The following is a 22,116-nucleotide window of genomic DNA, read 5'->3' as shown; positions in this document are numbered from 1 at the left end:
CCTGAAACTTCTGAAGTTCCAGTTTGTTTCGAAAATGACAGAGAATGGGGCGTACTTACGGTGTATTTACGATGTACTTTTCAGTCTACTCACACTCCCGTATTTACGGTCTTCTTCACGTCTATTTACAACCCCGTACTTACAAGGTACTTACGGTGTTCTTCACATGTACTTAAAACTCCTATTACCTTCGGTGTTCTGCACATGTACTTAACACTCCTATTACTGGATATGTCACACAGTAACTTCAGTAAACGTAAATGCTGGTGCTACTCTGGAGGTGAAAAAAACACAGGTTCGATACCTTTCCATTCTTAATTCAGTTAATAAGATAATATTTCTTTTTGTCTCATATCATGCAAAACATTTTCAGACACGCAATAATTCGATTCAAATGGTTTCACATCATTAAAGTCTTTTTTTTTCTTCTGAAAAATATTCTACAATTTCATATTAATGCACTCCAAACCGAATAACTGAATTTCCAATTTAATCGTACTCGAAAAAAAAAAGGAAATCATCTGTTGCATATATTAAAGAACAGAGGAAGAGTAAATTCAGGGTCGGATAGAAGATCAAAGAGGTTAAAGGAGAATTGAATTCCTCTCTCTTGCCTTCTGATCAGTGGGATAAATCAAATCCTACTAAGTTGCTTTTCTGTGTCGCCAATCTCTTTCTATATATACAAAAGATTCTTAAATAAATTGTCTCCTAATCGTTTTTTAATTTTCCAAAAGAGGAACAGAGAAGGGGGCCAAGTGAGGATATTCCCTCAAAGACCCAGTCCTCTGTTCTTAACGCTACCTCGCTAATGCGAGAAATGGCAAATATATATATATATATATATATATATATATATATATATATATATATATATATATATATATATATATATATATACGTATATATATATATATATATATATATATATATATATATATATATATATATATATATATATATATATATATATATATACGTATATATATATATATATATATATATATATATATATATATATATATATATATATATATATATATATATAATGGACAACGCTACGTTAAACTTTGAACACGAATTTCTGAGTAGCCAAGACTTTCAAAAATAGGATCTGTATAAATAAAATCACAACAGCATCTCGCAGAGACAATAAATGCCGATTTAAACGCGAAAAAAAATAATTGACAATAATCTAATAATGATCAACAATAGTTTAATAATAATAAAAGATAGTCCAATAATAATTAACAATAGTTTAATAATAATTGACAATAGTCTTATAATGATTAACAATAGTTTAATAATAAGTGACGATGGTCTAATAACAATTAACAATAGTTTAACAATAATTAACGATAGTTTGATAATCATTAACGATAGTTTGATAACAATTAACAATAGTTTAATAATAATTGACAATAGTCTTATAATGATTAACAATAGTTTAATAATAAGTGACGATGGTCTAATAACAATTAACAATAGTTTAACAATAATTAACGATAGTTTGATAATCATTAACGATAGTTTGATAACAATTAACAATAGTTTAATAATAATTGACAATAGTCTAATAATGATTAACAATAGTTTAATAATAAGTGACGATGGTCTAATAACAATTAACAATAGTTTAACAATAATTAACGATAGTTTGATAATCATTAACGATAGTTTGATAACAATTAACAAAAGTTTAATAATAATTAACGTTAGTTTGATGATAATTAAGAATAGTTTGATAATAATTCTGTCGGCAGAGAATGGTGCAGGCCAGGAGCCGATTTCCAAGACTAAGGACTTTAAGCCTACTTAAATAAAAATCTGAAGTTGTTGGGCAAGTTACTTAAACAGACGAGCCAGCCAGGCTGAGAAGCCAGGCAAACAAAAGGCTGTAGACAGTTTACAGAACTCGAGTATGTCGTAAACTGTGTTGCTGTTTTTTTTAAACAAATGGAGAGCATGATTTACACATAAACTGTTTGTTTGATTGAAATAAGTAATACACCACAATGCAAACAAAATCAATGTAATAAACTACACTGCAAACAAAATCAATCAAATATACTACATTGCAAACCAAATCAATTCAGTAAATACATTGCAAACAAAATCAATTCAATGAACCACATTGCAAACAAAACCAGTGTAATATGGCGCAAACAAAACCAGTGTAGTGTGGTGCAAACAAAACCATTGTAGTGTAATACAAACAAAATCAGTTATAACAAAAGTGCAAACAAAGCCAGTGTAGTATATCACACTGAAAACAAAAACTAGAGTATTAAACTGTGTTGCAAAGAAATCCATTGAAACAAACTATATTGCAAACAAAATGAGTATATCATAATGCAAACAAAACCAACGTTACGAACTATAGTGCAAAGTAAACCAGTGAAATAAACTTACGTGCAAACAAAACTCGACGCAACCAAACTGGAGTAAACATCACCCTAAATAGTGCAAACAGAGCTATGACGTAAACAAGGCTATCCATTGTTTACTTCATGGTACAAAGTCTTCCACACTGAAAGTAATTAAACTCTCATATAATTACATAACGGATGTACTTCTATCTCTTAATGACTGTATTCTTCAAAGGAACAATGCTGGCTGTATCATTTTGAAAATATATATATATATATATATATATATATATATATATATATATATATATATATATATATATATATATTATCCCTGGGGATAGGGGAGAAAGAATACTTCCCACGTATTCCCTGCGTGTCGTAGAAGGCGACTAAAAGGGGAGGGAGCGGGGGGGCTGGAAATCCTCCCCTCTCGTTTTTCTTTTTAATTTTTCAAAAGAAGGAACAGAGAAGGGGGCTAGGTGAGGATGTTCCCTCAGAGGCCCAGTCCTCTGTTCTTAATGCTACTTCAAGAGATCCTGCTGCTCTGAGTATGCGCTACTTCCAGTAGTAGGGAAAATCATGGTCTCCTTTTGGAATAAGTCCCTTGACGGTATTACACTGCCGATGATGGAGCCTCACCAAAGTGACTTTTCACTCGCGGTCACACCTCAAGCAGGCGCAGCCCGGTAGCACCTGTTCACATGAGGCCTGACACGAGAAAGTGGCGAGTGTCAAAGTACGACAGCGACTGGAAACACAGATCCGGCAGGAGCCCTACATAAACCCAAGTACAGGAAAAAAGCTACAGTGATTCCAGATACAACTCAACCTCGATCGAAGGCTCTAACGCCCTCAACCTTCAGGGAAGAAACGAAGTTACTAAAAAGACCTCGATCACCACAAGTTCCAACTTAGGGAGAGGGAAAAAAGAAATTCTATATCAAAAGAAAATAAAAAGGGGGGGGACCTCCACTTGACGGCAGAGGCCACGTAATATAATTCCAATAGGCCATTCCCTGCAGAATGCCAAGGAGTCTTTAAGTATTCAGGAGGGAGGTGGGGCGGTCGAGGAAACTCCTCACACACGTCAAATCAAAGTTTCTGTGTCCTGCGGAACGAGACGGTCCATCACGAGACAAAGATGTGAATGTTTCCCTGAAGACCTTGAGGAACATCCAGTCGTCTCCTGAGCCACGACAAGCGACTAAAATGATACAATATTGTATTTGACAAAATCTAGATATATGAGAAGATTTTAGCCACTATCACATACACCTCATACATCTTCACTATGATACAAAAATAATATGGCATAGTGAAGATAATGGTTGTGTATCCCACCGACCACTGCTTCACCTCTCCTATCTACATAACATCATATTCAGACAGTAGGCGCGTCTACCACTCTACAACAAGCAGATCTTAAGGAAACAGCCGAGGAAATATACAGTTTACGATACCTCAACGGTTTGTAAAGGGCCATGTGTTGAAACATGAAAATGTTCATTAAATATTATACTATTACCACCGCGAATGGAAAATATATGCTCCATTATATCTTACTTCTAAGAGGCATTAGAGACCAGAACATACACTACACAACGAATGGTATACGTAAGGTAAGGTAAAGTCCTAGACGCAGCTGTGGGGGTAGAAGACCTCCCAAACTATCGTAAGGTACACGTAAGGTAAGGTAAGGTCCCACACGCAGCTGTGGGGGTAAAAGACCTCCGAAACCATCGTAAGGTATACGTAAGGTAAGGTCCCAGACCCAGCTGTTGGAGTAGAAGACCTCCTAAACCATCGCAAGGTACACGCACGGTAAAGTAAGGTCCTAGACCCAGCTGTGGGGGTAGAAGACCTCCCAATCTATCGTAAGGTACACGTAAGGTAAGGTAAGGTCCTAGACCCAGCTGTGGGGGTAGAAGACCTCCCAAACTATCGTAAGGTACACGTAAGGTAAGGTAAGGTCCCAGACCCAGCTGTGGGGGTAGACCTCCAGACCGAGCTATGGAGATAGACGACTGAAAACATCACAAGATATACGTAATGTTGGGTCCCAGCACCAGCTATGATGGTAGAAGACCCCCATAACCATCGCAAGCTGTGTGGATAGAAGACTTCCAAATCATTTTAAAGTAGGTGTATGGTATCAGTAGTAATCATAAAAACTACAGTAATATCGGACGTCTTGAATTAATGTTAATATTACTCGTCACTTTGGCTTAATTGGCCAGTCGCTGTTCCAGTGAAGTGTTGCAGTGAGCCATTTGCATCGTACAGAGTAATGATTCACATTGATGTTGACAAGCTTTTTTTTGAGGTATAGCATTACCACGTCTTCAAAGAGAATCTGAGTGACAGACATCTTTTACTTTCCTCATCGTATTCTCTTTTATCTACTACTGGGCTCCCACGGCGCACTGGAAGCCGGCCACCCACCTCCCCTGGGCGGGACCACGGGTCATAAAGTGGAGTAATGTGCATGTTTTTTGGTGTCATGAGAGTGAAGGGTGATTGAGGAGTTAAATGTTCACTGTTGTAGTTGCACAGTGGGCAGGAGAAGCCTTGAGATATAGTGTTAGTAATACTGTAGGCAGGTTGGTCCAGAAGGTACAAGACAAAGTACGACCCTCGAGCACGACGGTACTACCCTCGAGCACGACGATACGACCCTCGAGCACGAAGGTACGACCCTCGAGCACGACGGTACGACCCTCGAGCACGAAGGTACGACCCTCGAGCACGACGGTACGACCCTCGAGCACGACGATACGACCCTCGAGCACGACGATACGACCCTCGAGCACGAAGGTACGACCCTCGAGCACGACGGTACGACCCTCGAGCACGACGATACGACCCTCGAGCACGACGATACGACCCTCGAGCACGAAGGTACGACCCTCGAGCACGAAGGTACGACCCTCGAGCACGACGATACGACCCTCGAGCACGAAGGTACGACCCTCGAGCACGAAGGTACGACCCTCGAGCACGAAGGTACGACCCTCGAGCACGAAGGTACGACCCTCGAGCACGACGATACGACCCTCGAGCACGAAGGTACGACCTCGAGCACGAAGGTACGACCCTCGAGCACGACGATACGACCCTCGAGCACGAAGGTACGACCCTCGAGCACGAAGGTACGACCTCGAGCACGACGGTACGACCCTCGAGCACGACGATACGACCCTCGAGCACGAAGGTACGACCCTCGAGCACGAAGGTACGACCCTCGAGCACGAAGGTACGACCCTCGAGCACGAAGGTACGACCCTCGAGCACGAAGGTACGACCCTCGAGCACGAAGGTACGACCCTCGAGCACGAAGGTACGACCCTCGAGCACGACGGTACGACCCTCGAGCACGAAGGTACGACCCTCGAGCACGAAGGTACGACCCTCGAGCACGAAGGTACGACCTCGAGCACGAAGGTACGACCCTCGAGCACGAAGGTACGACCCTCGAGCACGACGATACGACCCTCGAGCACGAAGGTACGACCCTCGAGCACGACGATACGACCCTCGAGCACGACGATACGACCCTCGAGCACGAAGGTACGACCCTCGAGCACGACGATACGACCCTCGAGCACGACGATACGACCCTCGAGCACGACGATACGACCCTCGAGCACGAAGGTACGACCTCGAGCACGAAGGTACGACCCTCGAGCACGACGATACGACCCTCGAGCACGACGATACGACCCTCGAGCACGACGATACGACCCTCGAGCACGACGGTACTACCCTCGAGCACGACGATACGACCCTCGAGCACGAAGGTACGACCCTCGAGCACGAAGGTACGACCCTCGAGCACGACGATACGACCCTCGAGCACGACGGTACGACCCTCGAGCACGAAGGTACGACCCTCGAGCACGAAGGTACGACCCTCGAGCACGAAGGTACGACCCTCGAGCACGAAGGTACGACCTCGAGCACGAAGGTACGACCCTCGAGCACGACGGTACTACCCTCGAGCACGACGATACGACCCTCGAGCACGAAGGTACGACCCTCGAGCACGACGGTACGACCCTCGAGCACGAAGGTACGACCCTCGAGCACGAAGGTACGACCCTCGAGCACGAAGGTACGACCCTCGAGCACGAAGGTACGACCCTCGAGCACGAAGGTACGACCTCGAGCACGAAGGTACGACCCTCGAGCACGAAGGTACGACCCTCGAGCACGAAGGTACGACCCTCGAGCACGAAGGTACGACCCTCGAGCACGAAGGTACGACCCTCGAGCACGAAGGTACGACCCTCGAGCACGACGATACGACCCTCGAGCACGAAGGTACGACCCTCGAGCACGAAGGTACGACCCTCGAGCACGAAGGTACGACCCTCGAGCACGAAGGTACGACCCTCGAGCACGAAGGTACGACCCTCGAGCACGAAGGTACGACCCTCGAGCACGAAGGTACGACCCTCGAGCACGAAGGTACGACCTCGAGCACGAAGGTACGACCCTCGAGCACGAAGGTACGACCCTCGAGCACGAAGGTACGACCCTCGAGCACGAAGGTACGACCTCGAGCACGAAGGTACGACCCTCGAGCACGAAGGTACGACCCTCGAGCACGACGATACGACCCTCGAGCACGACGATACGACCCTCGAGCACGAAGGTACGACCCTCGAGCACGACGATACGACCCTCGAGCACGAAGGTACGACCCTCGAGCACGACGATACGACCCTCGAGCACGACGATACGACCCTCGAGCACGACGATACGACCCTCGAGCACGAAGGTACGACCCTCGAGCACGAAGGTACGACCCTCGAGCACGAAGGTACGACCCTCGAGCACGAAGGTACGACCCTCGAGCACGACGATACGACCCTCGAGCACGAAGGTACGACCCTCGAGCACGAAGGTACGACCCTCGAGCACGAAGGTACGACCCTCGAGCACGACGATACGACCCTCGAGCACGACGATACGACCCTCGAGCACGAAGGTACGACCCTCGAGCACGACGGTACGACCCTCGAGCACGACGGTACGACCCTCGAGCACGAAGGTACGACCCTCGAGCACGAAGGTACGACCCTCGAGCACGACGGTACTACCCTCGAGCACGACGATACGACCCTCGAGCACGACGATACGACCCTCGAGCACGACGATACGACCCTCGAGCACGAAGGTACGACCCTCGAGCACGAAGGTACGACCTCGAGCACGAAGGTACGACCCTCGAGCACGAAGGTACGACCCTCGAGCACGACGATACGACCCTCGAGCACGACGATACGACCCTCGAGCACGACGGTACGACCCTCGAGCACGAAGGTACGACCCTCGAGCACGAAGGTACGACCCTCGAGCACGACGATACGACCCTCGAGCACGACGATACGACCCTCGAGCACGAAGGTACGACCCTCGAGCACGACGGTACGACCCTCGAGCACGACGGTACGACCCTCGAGCACGACGGTACGACCCTCGAGCACGACGATACGACCCTCGAGCACGAAGGTACGACCCTCGAGCACGAAGGTACGACCCTCGAGCACGAAGGTACGACCCTCGAGCACGACGATACGACCCTCGAGCACGACGGTACGACCCTCGAGCACGACGATACGACCCTCGAGCACGACGGTACGACCCTCGAGCACGACGATACGACCCTCGAGCACGACGATACGACCCTCGAGCACGAAGGTACGACCCTCGAGCACGAAGGTACGACCCTCGAGCACGAAGGTACGACCCTCGAGCACGACGATACGACCCTCGAGCACGACGGTACTACCCTCGAGCACGACGGTACGACCCTCGAGCACGACGATACGACCCTCGAGCACGACGGTACTACCCTCGAGCACGACGGTACGACCCTCGAGCACGAAGGTACGACCCTCGAGCACGAAGGTACGACCCTCGAGCACGACGGTACGACCCTCGAGCACGAAGGTACGACCCTCGAGCACGACGATACGACCCTCGAGCACGAAGGTACGACCCTCGAGCACGAAGGTACGACCTCGAGCACGAAGGTACGACCCTCGAGCACGAAGGTACGACCCTCGAGCACGACGGTACTACCCTCGAGCACGACGATACGACCCTCGAGCACGACGATACGACCCTCGAGCACGACGATACGACCCTCGAGCACGACGGTACGACCCTCGAGCACGACGATACGACCCTCGAGCACGACGATACGACCCTCGAGCACGACGATACGACCCTCGAGCACGACGATACGACCCTCGAGCACGACGATACGACCCTCGAGCACGACGATACGACCCTCGAGCACGAAGGTACGACCCTCGAGCACGAAGGTACGACCCTCGAGCACGAAGGTACGACCCTCGAGCACGAAGGTACGACCCTCGAGCACGAAGGTACGACCCTCGAGCACGAAGGTACGACCTCGAGCACGACGGTACGACCCTCGAGCACGACGATACGACCCTCGAGCACGACGATACGACCCTCGAGCACGACGATACGACCCTCGAGCACGACGATACGACCCTCGAGCACGAAGGTACGACCCTCGAGCACGAAGGTACGACCCTCGAGCACGACGGTACGACCCTCGAGCACGAAGGTACGACCCTCGAGCACGACGGTACTACCCTCGAGCACGACGGTACGACCCTCGAGCACGAAGGTACGACCCTCGAGCACGACGATACGACCCTCGAGCACGAAGGTACGACCCTCGAGCACGAAGGTACGACCCTCGAGCACGAAGGTACGACCCTCGAGCACGAAGGTACGACCCTCGAGCACGAAGGTACGACCCTCGAGCACGAAGGTACGACCCTCGAGCACGACGGTACGACCCTCGAGCACGAAGGTACGACCCTCGAGCACGAAGGTACGACCCTCGAGCACGAAGGTACGACCCTCGAGCACGACGATACGACCCTCGAGCACGACGGTACGACCCTCGAGCACGAAGGTACGACCCTCGAGCACGACGGTACTACCCTCGAGCACGACGATACGACCCTCGAGCACGAAGGTACGACCCTCGAGCACGAAGGTACGACCCTCGAGCACGACGGTACTACCCTCGAGCACGACGGTACGACCCTCGAGCACGAAGGTACGACCCTCGAGCACGACGGTACTACCCTCGAGCACGACGGTACGACCCTCGAGCACGACGGTACTACCCTCGAGCACGACGGTACTACCCTCGAGCACGACGGTACGACCCTCGAGCACGAAGGTACGACCCTCGAGCACGAAGGTACGACCCTCGAGCACGACGATACGACCCTCGAGCACGAAGGTACGACCCTCGAGCACGAAGGTACGACCCTCGAGCACGAAGGTACGACCCTCGAGCACGACGATACGACCCTCGAGCACGAAGGTACGACCCTCGAGCACGACGATACGACCCTCGAGCACGAAGGTACGACCCTCGAGCACGACGGTACGACCCTCGAGCACGACGATACGACCCTCGAGCACGAAGGTACGACCCTCGAGCACGACGATACGACCCTCGAGCACGAAGGTACGACCTCGAGCACGAAGGTACGACCCTCGAGCACGAAGGTACGACCCTCGAGCACGAAGGTACGACCCTCGAGCACGACGGTACTACCCTCGAGCACGACGATACGACCCTCGAGCACGAAGGTACGACCCTCGAGCACGACGATACGACCCTCGAGCACGAAGGTACGACCCTCGAGCACGACGATACGACCCTCGAGCACGAAGGTACGACCCTCGAGCACGAAGGTACGACCCTCGAGCACGAAGGTACGACCCTCGAGCACGAAGGTACGACCCTCGAGCACGAAGGTACGACCCTCGAGCACGAAGGTACGACCCTCGAGCACGAAGGTACGACCCTCGAGCACGACGATACGACCCTCGAGCACGAAGGTACGACCCTCGAGCACGACGGTACGACCCTCGAGCACGAAGGTACGACCCTCGAGCACGAAGGTACGACCCTCGAGCACGAAGGTACGACCCTCGAGCACGAAGGTACGACCCTCGAGCACGACGGTACGACCCTCGAGCACGACGATACGACCCTCGAGCACGAAGGTACGACCCTCGAGCACGACGATACGACCCTCGAGCACGAAGGTACGACCCTCGAGCACGACGATACGACCCTCGAGCACGACGATACGACCCTCGAGCACGAAGGTACGACCTCGAGCACGAAGGTACGACCCTCGAGCACGAAGGTACGACCCTCGAGCACGACGGTACGACCCTCGAGCACGAAGGTACGACCCTCGAGCACGACGGTACGACCCTCGAGCACGAAGGTACGACCCTCGAGCACGACGATACGACCCTCGAGCACGAAGGTACGACCCTCGAGCACGAAGGTACGACCCTCGAGCACGACGGTACGACCCTCGAGCACGAAGGTACGACCCTCGAGCACGAAGGTACGACCCTCGAGCACGACGGTACGACCCTCGAGCACGACGGTACGACCCTCGAGCACGACGGTACGACCCTCGAGCACGAAGGTACGACCCTCGAGCACGACGGTACGACCCTCGAGCACGACGGTACGACCCTCGAGCACGACGATACGACCCTCGAGCACGAAGGTACGACCCTCGAGCACGAAGGTACGACCCTCGAGCACGAAGGTACGACCCTCGAGCACGAAGGTACGACCCTCGAGCACGAAGGTACGACCCTCGAGCACGACGGTACTACCCTCGAGCACGACGATACGACCCTCGAGCACGAAGGTACGACCCTCGAGCACGACGGTACGACCCTCGAGCACGACGATACGACCCTCGAGCACGACGGTACGACCCACGAGCACGAAGGTACGACCCTCGAGCACGACGGTACGACCCTCGAGCACGAAGGTACGACCCTCGAGCACGAAGGTACGACCCTCGAGCACGAAGGTACGACCCTCGAGCACGAAGGTACGACCCTCGAGCACGACGATACGACCCTCGAGCACGACGATACGACCCTCGAGCACGAAGGTACGACCCTCGAGCACGAAGGTACGACCCTCGAGCACGAAGGTACGACCCTCGAGCACGAAGGTACGACCCTCGAGCACGAAGGTACGACCCTCGAGCACGAAGGTACGACCCTCGAGCACGAAGGTACGACCCTCGAGCACGAAGGTACGACCCTCGAGCACGACGGTACGACCCTCGAGCACGAAGGTACGACCCTCGAGCACGAAGGTACGACCCTCGAGCACGAAGGTACGACCCTCGAGCACGACGATACGACCCTCGAGCACGAAGGTACGACCCTCGAGCACGAAGGTACGACCCTCGAGCACGAAGGTACGACCCTCGAGCACGAAGGTACGACCCTCGAGCACGAAGGTACGACCCTCGAGCACGAAGGTACGACCCTCGAGCACGACGGTACGACCCTCGAGCACGACGGTACTACCCTCGAGCACGACGGTACGACCCTCGAGCACGAAGGTACGACCCTCGAGCACGAAGGTACGACCCTCGAGCACGAAGGTACGACCCTCGAGCACGAAGGTACGACCCTCGAGCACGAAGGTACGACCCTCGAGCACGAAGGTACGACCCTCGAGCACGACGGTACTACCCTCGAGCACGACGGTACGACCCTCGAGCACGAAGGTACGACCTCGAGCACGAAGGTACGACCCTCGAGCACGAAGGTACGACCCTCGAGCACGAAGGTACGACCCTCGAGCACGACGATACGACCCTCGAGCACGAAGGTACGACCCTCGAGCACGAAGGTACGACCCTCGAGCACGACGATACGACCCTCGAGCACGAAGGTACGACCCTCGAGCACGAAGGTACGACCCTCGAGCACGACGGTACGACCCTCGAGCACGAAGGTACGACCCTCGAGCACGAAGGTACGACCCTCGAGCACGACGGTACGACCCTCGAGCACGAAGGTACGACCTCGAGCACGACGATACGACCCTCGAGCACGACGATACGACCCTCGAGCACGACGGTACGACCCTCGAGCACGAAGGTACGACCCTCGAGCACGACGATACGACCCTCGAGCACGACGATACGACCCTCGAGCACGAAGGTACGACCCTCGAGCACGAAGGTACGACCCTCGAGCACGAAGGTACGACCCTCGAGCACGAAGGTACGACCCTCGAGCACGACGGTACTACCCTCGAGCACGACGGTACGACCCTCGAGCACGACGGTACGACCCTCGAGCACGAAGGTACGACCCTCGAGCACGAAGGTACGACCCTCGAGCACGACGATACGACCCTCGAGCACGACGGTACGACCCTCGAGCACGACGGTACGACCCTCGAGCACGACGGTACGACCCTCGAGCACGACGGTACGACCCTCGAGCACGACGATACGACCCTCGAGCACGACGATACGACCCTCGAGCACGACGGTACTACCCTCGAGCACGACGATACGACCCTCGAGCACGACGATACGACCCTCGAGCACGACGATACGACCCTCGAGCACGACGATACGACCCTCGAGCACGAAGGTACGACCCTCGAGCACGAAGGTACGACCCTCGAGCACGACGATACGACCCTCGAGCACGAAGGTACGACCCTCGAGCACGACGGTACGACCCTCGAGCACGACGATACGACCCTCGAGCACGACGGTACGACCCTCGAGCACGAAGGTACGACCCTCGAGCACGAAGGTACGACCCTCGAGCACGAAGGTACGACCCTCGAGCACGACGGTACGACCCTCGAGCACGAAGGTACGACCCTCGAGCACGACGATACGACCCTCGAGCACGACGATACGACCCTCGAGCACGACGGTACTACCCTCGAGCACGACGGTACTACCCTCGAGCACGACGATACGACCCTCGAGCACGACGATACGACCCTCGAGCACGAAGGTACGACCCTCGAGCACGAAGGTACGACCCTCGAGCACGACGATACGACCCTCGAGCACGACGATACGACCCTCGAGCACGACGATACGACCCTCGAGCACGACGATACGACCCTCGAGCACGACGGTACTACCCTCGAGCACGACGATACGACCCTCGAGCACGAAGGTACGACCCTCGAGCACGAAGGTACGACCCTCGAGCACGACGATACGACCCTCGAGCACGACGATACGACCCTCGAGCACGAAGGTACGACCCTCGAGCACGACGGTACGACCCTCGAGCACGAAGGTACGACCCTCGAGCACGACGGTACGACCCTCGAGCACGACGATACGACCCTCGAGCACGAAGGTACGACCCTCGAGCACGAAGGTACGACCCTCGAGCACGAAGGTACGACCCTCGAGCACGAAGGTACGACCTCGAGCACGACGGTACGACCCTCGAGCACGACGGTACGACCCTCGAGCACGACGATACGACCCTCGAGCACGAAGGTACGACCCTCGAGCACGACGATACGACCCTCGAGCACGACGATACGACCCTCGAGCACGAAGGTACGACCCTCGAGCACGAAGGTACGACCCTCGAGCACGACGGTACGACCCTCGAGCACGACGATACGACCCTCGAGCACGAAGGTACGACCCTCGAGCACGACGGTACTACCCTCGAGCACGACGGTACGACCCTCGAGCACGAAGGTACGACCCTCGAGCACGAAGGTACGACCCTCGAGCACGACGATACGACCCTCGAGCACGACGGTACGACCCTCGAGCACGACGATACGACCCTCGAGCACGAAGGTACGACCCTCGAGCACGAAGGTACGACCCTCGAGCACGACGGTACGACCCTCGAGCACGACGGTACGACCCTCGAGCACGACGATACGACCCTCGAGCACGAAGGTACGACCTCGAGCACGACGGTACGACCCTCGAGCACGACGATACGACCCTCGAGCACGACGGTACGACCCTCGAGCACGAAGGTACGACCCTCGAGCACGACGATACGACCCTCGAGCACGAAGGTACGACCCTCGAGCACGAAGGTACGACCCTCGAGCACGACGATACGACCCTCGAGCACGACGGTACTACCCTCGAGCACGACGATACGACCCTCGAGCACGACGATACGACCCTCGAGCACGAAGGTACGACCCTCGAGCACGACGATACGACCCTCGAGCACGACGATACGACCCTCGAGCACGACGGTACGACCCTCGAGCACGACGATACGACCCTCGAGCACGACGATACGACCCTCGAGCACGACGATACGACCCTCGAGCACGAAGGTACGACCCTCGAGCACGAAGGTACGACCCTCGAGCACGACGATACGACCCTCGAGCACGACGATACGACCCTCGAGCACGACGATACGACCCTCGAGCACGAAGGTACGACCCTCGAGCACGACGGTACTACCCTCGAGCACGACGATACGACCCTCGAGCACGACGATACGACCCTCGAGCACGAAGGTACGACCCTCGAGCACGACGGTACGACCCTCGAGCACGACGATACGACCCTCGAGCACGACGGTACGACCCTCGAACACGACGATACGACCCTCGAGCACGAAGGTACGACCATCGAGCACGAAAGTACGACCCTCGAGCACGACGGTACGACCCTCGAGCACGACGGTACGACCCTCGAGCACGAAGGTACGACCCTCGAGCACGAAGGTACGACCCTCGAGCACGACGGTACGACCCTCGAGCACGAAGGTACGACCCTCGAGCACGACGATACGACCCTCGAGCACGACGGTACTACCCTCGAGCACGACGGTAAGACCCTAGAGCACGACGGTACGACCCTCGAGCACGAAGGTACGACCCTCGAGCACGACGGCACGAGTCTTGAGCACTTTAAGTACGACATCACTATGAGACACACCAATGCTGTGTGAGAAACACTTGAACCATGAACAACATTAGGATCATGAGAAATACAAATATCAGGAGAAACATTTGCAGCATGAGAAACACTAGTACCATGAGAAACACTAGTACCATGAGAAACACTAGTACCATGAGAAACACTAGTACCATGAGAAACACTAGTACCATGAGAAACACTAGTACCATGAGAAACACTAGTACCATGAGAAACACTAGTACCATGAGAAACACAACCATAGCACCATGAGAAACCATGGCAGCACCATGAGGTAGGGCCTCCCCAAACCACCGTGGGGTAACTCCCCCCCCCCCCCCCCCCCCCCAGAACCAGTCAGCCAATTCAGTGAAACAAGTACACACTTGCTTACATGGCTTTCCCTAAGGAGAATATGAGGTCAAAAGTAATTAGCTAGGGTCAAGTGAGGTTCAAATGCCGTCGTTGATCGTATTATTATCACTGGAAGGCCATGACCCGAAAAAGTCGGCCTCCCTCAGGTCAGAGCGGAGGCCTGGGGTCACGCCAAATTGAAAGTCACTTCCACACGCAGAGGTTATTTCTGGAACATCTAAACTTGGGTCTCCTTAATTCATCTCACGTCACAAACAAAATTATATACACATATATATATTTTTTCCCCTAAAGCCTCCAGAGGCACATGCATCAAGACTTCAGTAATGAATTACATTTAAGAATAAGATCATTCTGATGGAACCAATAAACTGAACATGGGAGATTTAGTTACGAGAATCAGTCACAAATTCTTGTGTGGGTTGTGTGTTCACAACCACAACAACAACAACAAAAACAAGAGTCGGTCTATGACTCTCTCTCTCTCACAGCGACGTCCAGCAGTGCCACACTGCACCTTCATCACTGAGACGTCACTGTAGCAGGGCGTGTCGTAATACATCCTAGGAGGGAGTCACCAGCACCAGCAGCAGTGCCCGTCCAAGAGACACACACACACACAGCAGTGATGACCATCTTCCTCATTGTACGTCACTGCTGTCACTGGACGGTGCCAAAGCCAGCCCGCCGCGCCCGCCCCCCTGCTAATCATTCTCTCTCGAGAGGGCGTTTCTGCCTCTCTGAAACACCCACACTTGAGTCGTCTCACAGAATTTGAGTAAACTGCCTCTCACTTAGGCAGGCTCTCCCCTCCCATCTCCCTCCACCCCTCTCACCGGCCTAGTGAAAGGGGGGGAGAAGGCAATTTTCAAACTATTCTTCTTAACATTGCCCAAGTCGCTTTCTATTAACACACTTAGGGCGTTGAGTAAAGATAACGCCAAAATGACGTGACACTTGCCTAATAACAATCACAGTGAAAGGCCAATGGACAAGAATACACGGTCGGACACTCGGCTTGAAGCAACTGGCGACTATCCTCCCTCGACGGGGTCGCTCAGCCTACTGATCCGTGTGGTGGGCGCGCCAACAGTGGAATGCGAGTGTTGCCACTTACTGCACATGCGCCGAGTTATTCAAAATTTAATCGTGGTTTTTCCCCCTTGCTTTAACAATCCCGCTAGTCTCGCCCCCATGAAGTTACCTCCGATCGTTTTAACGTGGGGATGCTTAAAAGAAGCGGATACATGGAGTGTGTGAGAGGAAAGAACACTTCACCGAAAAGGGTTCATTAAAGTTTTCGTGGCAACTCCATCGAGGGTGTAGTCTGCGGACGCTGAGTTTCGTATTTCAGGATCTCCGCCCGCAGGACCTCCCTGCATTAATTGATATCTCGTTTTCAATATTTCCCTACAATTGTAGTGCGTCCAGTGGCCCCTGTCTGTAGTGTAAGGGTGTTAAATCAACGTTGAATGGCATCAGGGAACGAAATAAGGATAAACTGTCCCTCTCACTCTCCTTCCGAGTCAAAGAAAACGGAAGTATTCAAGAGGTTCGACATGAATGGTAACACAAGACACCAGAGAAAACGGACCGAAAGGTTGGAACAGGGGGAAACTAGTACAAATGGCTCTTCTTCATATAATCGCAGCTCATACTACTTTACACTTCTTTGCTTCCAGCGAGGTAGCATCTACTCAGAAACTCATATTCGGATTACTGGAAACGTGTCACATAACACCTAAAACAAACAAAATGATGCAAATTTAACATTAAATTGTCCTTGCGAGAATCAAAACAAAGCAAAATAATTACTACCAGATAAGAAATATTAATAAACTTCCTTTAGAATTCATAATAAACTTACAAGAGAGAAAGAAGGCACTCTAGGGGCATTGATTTACATACGTTTTGTTGACAGCGACACTGTAGACAAACCTGACGCTTTCATTCACGAGCATGACCAACCAGTTGGGTTAACCATGTTTACGTTTGTATCAAAGTTTACGTCACCCAAGGTACGCTTGCAGGTTACGTTCAGCTGGACCTTACGCTTCGTGTATTACTCTTACATATACTGCTACAGTCTCCATGATGTTGGAAAATAAACAACCCTTTGTGATATTTGCACATGAGTTGCATGATGAAAATCCTCCACTTGAAGACCTCAGTAGAACTTCTCAAATGAATTTTGAACACCTTGAGTTCCATGAGCCATATGTGTGTGTGTGTGTGTGTGTGTGTGTGTGTGTGTGTGTGTGTGTATGTGTGTGTCTGTGTGTGTTTTCTTTCTGGTCTTAGAAATTTTCTTATCAATTCGAGAACGTGTTAAGGGTTCTTCCAGCTGATGGTCTTAATGTCCTCTGGCTATTGACGGGTCGGAAGCCTACCCAACCAACCAACCAACCAGCCAATCACCAACCAACCATCCAACCAACCAACCAACCAACCAGCCAACCATTCAACCAACCAACCATCCAACCAACCAGCCTACCATCCAACCAACCAGCCAACCAACCATTCAACCAACCATCCAACCATCCAACCAACCATTCAACCAACCAACCAACCAACCAGCCAACCAACCAACCAACTCCAGCCCGGGAGAAGGTCCGGATCGCTTGTATAACCGACTATAAAAAGGTGCATGACAGAATTCCGTCATACACTACGCATGGTAATGCGATGAATAGCGCTCAAGCGAACATCAACCACACCGTGAATAATCACTTGGAAATTCATTCTAGGAAGCCACTAGGGGATCCAATGTGGTATAATTAAGTCTGTAAAGTGTACTGTCCCTCGCTCCCTGCGTGAAGAAAACGGACCGGTGGTTGGTCAACAGCTCTTTCGAGGGGAGACTCTTATAATGCAACTAAGCATAGATTTCCCATCATTTGCAGGTAATAAGACAAGCAGGTAGGTTTTACGAATGGGAACATGTATATATATATATATATATATATATATATATATATATATATATATATATATATAGATTGGGGAAGAGCAGTGCGGTTTCAGAAGTGGTAGAGGATGTGTGGATCAGGTGTTTGCTTTGAAGAATGTATGTGAGAAATACTTAGAAAAGCAAATGGATTTGTATGTAGCATTTATGGATCTGGAGAAGGCATATGATAGAGTTGATAGGGATGCTCTGTGGAAGGTATTAAGAATATATGGTGTGGGAGGCAAGTTGTTAGAAGCAGTGAAAAGTTTTTATCGAGGATGTAAGGCATGTGTACGTGTAGGAAGAGAGGAAAGTGATTGGTTCTCAGTGAATGTAGGTTTGCGGCAGGGGTGTGTGATGTCTCCATGGTTGTTTAATTTGTTTATGGATGGGGTTGTAAGGGAGGTAAATGCAAGAGTCCTGGAAAGAGGGGCAAGTATGAAGTCTGTTGGGGATGAGAGAGCTTGGGAAGTGAGTCAGTTGTTGTTCGCTGATGATACAGCGCTGGTGGCTGATTCATGTGAGAAACTGCAGAAGCTGGTGACTGAGTTTGGTAAAGTGTGTGGAAGAAGAAAGTTGAGAGTAAATGTGAATAAGAGCAAGGTTATTAGGTACAGTAGGGGTGAGGGTCAAGTCAATTGGGAGGTGAGTTTGAATGGAGAAAAACTGGAGGAAGTGAAGTGTTTTAGATATCTGGGAGTGGATCTGTCAGCGGATGGAACCATGGAAGCGGAAGTGGATCATAGGGTGGGGGAGGGGGCGAAAATTTTGGGAGCCTTGAAAAATGTGTGGAAGTCGAGAACATTATCTCGGAAAGCAAAAATGGGTATGTTTAAGGGAATAGTGGTTCCAACAATGTTGTATGGTTGCGAGGCGTGGGCTATGGATAGAGATGTGCGCAGGAGGATGGATGTGCTGGAAATGAGATGTTTGAGGACAATGTGTGGTGTGAGGTGGTTTGATCGAGTAAGTAACGTAAGGGTAAGAGAGATGTGTGGAAATAAAAAGAGCGTGGTTGAGAGAGCAGAAGAGGGTGTTTTGAAATGGTTTGGGCACATGGAGAGAATGAGTGAGGAGAGGTTGACCAAGAGGATATATGTGTCGGAGGTGGAGGGAACGAGGAGAAGAGGGAGACCAAATTGGAGGTGGAAAGATGGAGTGAAAAAGATTTTGAGTGATCGGGGCCTGAACATGCAGGAGGGTGAAAGGAGGGCAAGAAATAGAGTGAATTGGAGTCATGTGGTATACAGGGGTTGACGTGCTGTCAGTGGATTGAAGCAAGGCATGTGAAGCGTCTGGGGTAAACCATGGAAAGCTGTGTAGGTATGTATATTTGCGTGTGTGGACGTGTGTATGTACATGTGTATGGGGGGGGGTTGGGCCATTTCTTTCGTCTGTTTCCTTGCGCTACCTCGCAAACGCGGGAGACAGCGACAAAGTATAAAAAAAAAAAAAAAAAAAAAAAAATATATATACCTGCTTCCCTTCATCCATTCCTGTCGCTACCCCGTCACATAGCAAATAGTATCATCCTCCCCCCCTCCCGCTTCAGCGAGGTAGCGCCATGAAAACAGACGAAAAAAAAAAGACCACATTCGTTCACACTCAGTCTCTAGCTGTCCTGTGTAATGCACCGAAACCACAGCTCCCTTTCCACATCCAGGCCCCACAAAACCTGGGGATAGGGAAGAAAGAATACTTCCCACGTATTCCCCGCCAGTCGTAGAAGGCGACTAAAAGGGGAGGGAGCGGGGGGCTGGAAATCCTCCCCTCCTTGTATTTCAATTTGTAAAAAGGGACTATATATATATATATATATATATATATATATATATATATATATATATATATATATATATATATCAGTACCAAGAGACCGACATAGAACGAAAAAACACCACCATAACCATTACCCAAATATATATAAACCCACATCATCACATATTGATATCACCAATAACATCATCATATGGTATAAAATACCTCAAACCCACAAAAACCTAAACTCAAACACAGAAGCAGAACTGTATACGATCACTAATAACTTACACATTCCCATAACACCAAAATTCAATAACCCACTGACATAAAACTTGAGAACTTAACAATATGGAACTAGAAATAACATCACTCCACAAACCCACAACCCTCACTCTACCACACACACTTCACGGACCCTTCACAACACCATTAACGTAGAGCCACAAATACTACACCATAACAAACCCTACAACATCATGTACTGAACACTTCTATGAAGCCTTAGGCACCACAAACCCCAAATCCCACAAACCTGCTATTACACAAAACCACCAAAAAAACACATAAACCATCACACCACAGAACCAAAAAAAAACATCAAAAGAAAAATAGCGTCCCAAAAGAAAATATACATTAAAACGAAAAAATGAAATATCTACACCGTCAAACGCAAAGACACCATAAAAGACATAATGAAGAACACCACAAAAATCCATGTCACCACAAAAAAAAAATATATATATATATATATATATATATATATATATATATATATATATATATATATATATATATATATACGTAAAAACCCAAACGCCACACACCCTCCTAAAAGTGAAAAAAAAAAATGAAATCACCCCATCCTGCGTATCTCTGGCCTCACTGACCCATAAAACACTAATAATCAAACCACATTAACCACACCACACCACAAACCCCACACCACAAACCCCACACCACAAACCCTATACCACAAACCCCACACCACAAACCCCACACCACAAACCCCACACCACAATAGAGCTTGCAAAACTCCTCTGATCCCAGACCCCGAGACGTAACTCAGCACCATACAACACCAGGTGGCAACTCGCATGTATGGAGAGAAGAAAATGGGATTAGGCGGCTCCATCCTACAATAACGGCGTGTTCTCAGAATATACATTTGTAAGTTCTTGATTTATATATAGGAATAAACTGAGAGAAGAAAGTTGTATTTTCTATTTGATATATCTTATTCTAGAATTTCATATATGTATATATATATATATATATATATATATATATATATATATATATATATATATATATATATATATATGTATGTATATATACATCTTTGGGGATAAGGAAGAAAGAATACTTCCCACGTATTCCCTGCGTGTCGTAGAAGGCGACTAAAAGGGGAGGGAGCGGGGGGCTGGAAATCCTCCCCACTCGTTTTTTTTTTCAATTTTCCAAAAGAAGGAACAGAGAAGGGGGGGCCAGGTGAGGATATTCCCTCAAAGGTCCAGTCCTCTGTTTCTAACGAGAGGGGAGGATTTCCAGCCCCCCGCTCCCTCCCCTTTTAGTCGCCTTCTACGACGCGCAGGGAATACGTGGGAAGTATACTTTCTCCCCTATATTCTTCTTTTGTTTATGAGGAGGAGGAGGAGGAGGGAGGAAGAGAGATGTATATCAGTCGAGTGTGTCGCCAGGATGTCGAGGTCGTGAGTCGACCATATTGTCTGGAAGTTTATGTAACGCCTTTGTTGTGGGTTTTGAGAAGTCGTCTTGTGCGGACGTGGTGTCTCACAACATCTGGCACCAACGCGGGTCTGCTGTATGTTTATGTAACTGTTCTGCAGACGTATCATGAAAG

General features: G+C 50.5%; 1 protein-coding gene across 4 annotated transcripts in view; it reads right to left on the bottom strand.

Annotated features, from left to right (window-relative positions):
• The window catches only part of Syn2 (Syntrophin-like 2), a 946,823-nt gene that overhangs the window by 531,473 nt on the left and 393,234 nt on the right, over nucleotides 1–22,116 (bottom strand). Inside the window, exon 1 of one of the 4 annotated variants that reach the window (XM_071688053.1) lies at nucleotides 16,506–16,617. The exons of the other annotated variants lie outside the window; for them this stretch is intronic. The gene's annotated coding sequence lies outside the window, so the exon portion shown is untranslated. Of the gene's footprint in view, nucleotides 1–16,505; nucleotides 16,618–22,116 lie in introns of those variants that run through there. 4 annotated transcript variants of the gene reach the window in all.

Source organism: Panulirus ornatus, chromosome 3 (genome assembly GCF_036320965.1).
Source record: "Panulirus ornatus isolate Po-2019 chromosome 3, ASM3632096v1, whole genome shotgun sequence".
In the NCBI taxonomy this organism is placed as follows: domain Eukaryota; kingdom Metazoa; phylum Arthropoda; class Malacostraca; order Decapoda; family Palinuridae; genus Panulirus; species Panulirus ornatus.
The sequence above is the reverse complement of the archived record's forward strand: the minus strand, read 5'-3'. Positions and strand labels throughout refer to the sequence as shown.